Below are 1,802 nucleotides of genomic sequence, written 5' to 3' on the forward strand. Positions count from 1 at the left end.
TAGCTAATTTTTTCTAGGTGGAAATAACTTTTAATGAATTTGGGGTGTGCCTAATTTCCAGCTTTCGATTTGATGTAAGCGGTTTGGTTCGGAGTGTATGGCTCGGGTTCTTGCCTATTTGTATTATTGATTATTTCTTTTTTTATTTGCAGATTTTTGTAGAATGTTGTCATACAAGGTTTTAATGTTTTCCTTGTGTTGTTGAATAAAGTTGCATATGTATTATTTTTTTATTTCCACCTTCTAAGTAAATGACACTTTATAGGCATTCGTGGTAACTAAGTAAATGGGTAGTTACAGGAAGAGCCTTGTAATATTTTATTTCGACCTTCTAAGTAAATGACACTTTATAGGTAGGTATTTGTGGTAACTAAGTAAATGGGTAATTACAGGCAGAGCCCTGTAATATTTAACAGGCCCGTAGAAGAGACCTGTAAAGACTTTACAAGCACAGACCATCAACAGAATTAAGACTTTCAAAACCCGTATAAAACATGGGAGACACTGACAACACTAGCGCTGCTCTAGCGTTAGGCCAAACTAAATTACCGAATTTACTCGTTAATCCGATCGGGAATTTCCGTTTAAAAAGAAGATTGATTTGAATATTAATTAATAATGTCATCAGTAATTTTGAATTTTCTAATTTCTGTCAAGGTTTAGTCAATAAATTTTATAAATTGTTCTACAAAATAAATTACTCCAAACCAGTCTCTTGAGATAATTTTTCGTTATCTCTTTATTTGGTAAGTTATCTTTTTCTTTTTGAAAAAGTACGAAATATGGTTTTTCAGATCGCAATTTTTATTTTATTTATTTGGATATGGGAAAAATTAAACATAAATGCTTTGTAAACAACAAGATCGGCGATAAAAAATAAACATTTTAAATATCTAAAATTAGAAGAACAAAGGAAACGATGGATAGAAGCTTTAGGTAAATGTTGCACCACCCTTCAAAACAGATAATGCCTTTATTTGCGAGAAACATTTTAGCAACAATTTCTTTACTCAAAAAACAAAACTCCATAAATACGCCCTGCCGTCGATTTTTCTTCGTGAAGACAAACAAACTTCAATAAATAATGTTAGACCAGCTGAACAAATTGAAAATTCTAGGATTACTGAAAATCCCACTGTAGAGAATCTAATCCTTCCTGTTATGCCCAAGGCCCAAAATAGACACCCAACAAAATCTTCTAGTGTGTTGCAAGTACTTGAATGCAAGAAAGTTAGTAGTCGTACTTCAAAAGGTAGAAACATTTATTATATGGACCGATATCAGCGAAAAACAATTTCAAAATTAAAAAATCTTTTGCACGATTCTAAAATTATCTCCAGAAATTTTAGAAGTTAACGCAAGATCAAATTATTGAACTAGATCTACCCTTCAATTCAGTTTCACTCGCCTTAAACTAGCCCACTCATGCCCAAAAAATCCCAATTTATACACAAACTCGTTTAATGAACTACTAATTTGTTGTATATGTTAGAATTTGTATTAAAATGTTTAATACTTATTTAGTCGTTTCTATTTTTTTTTAATAAGTATCAATTTAAATCAAATTGAAAAAAAAAATAGGCAACTAAGTATACAGAAAGTCAGATATGCAACTTGTTATACATTAGTTTGGCCTAACGCTCGGGCAGCGCCACTTGAGCGCGTCCCCGAAAATGTAATCTGTTCTGTGGTAATCCCACTTGACAGTCTTACTATAGTTTAATTGTCTGTGTTTACAAGGCTCATCAAAAAATAAATAATCAAAACTAATTAAATGATTTTTAAAAAAAGTTTATTACAAA

General features: G+C 31.2%; 1 long non-coding RNA gene across 1 annotated transcript; it reads left to right on the forward strand.

Moving 5' to 3' along the window:
* The first annotated feature begins 452 nt into the window (after positions 1-452).
* On the forward strand, positions 453-1,519 carry LOC138122157 (uncharacterized). The gene is made up of 2 exons (XR_011156368.1): positions 453-746; positions 795-1,519. It is a non-coding gene; the product is annotated as an uncharacterized lncRNA (long non-coding RNA).
* The last annotated feature ends 283 nt before the right edge of the window (positions 1,520-1,802 follow it).

This window comes from Tenebrio molitor, chromosome 1, assembly GCF_963966145.1.
Source record: "Tenebrio molitor chromosome 1, icTenMoli1.1, whole genome shotgun sequence".
Classification (NCBI taxonomy): Eukaryota; Metazoa; Arthropoda; class Insecta; order Coleoptera; family Tenebrionidae; genus Tenebrio; species Tenebrio molitor.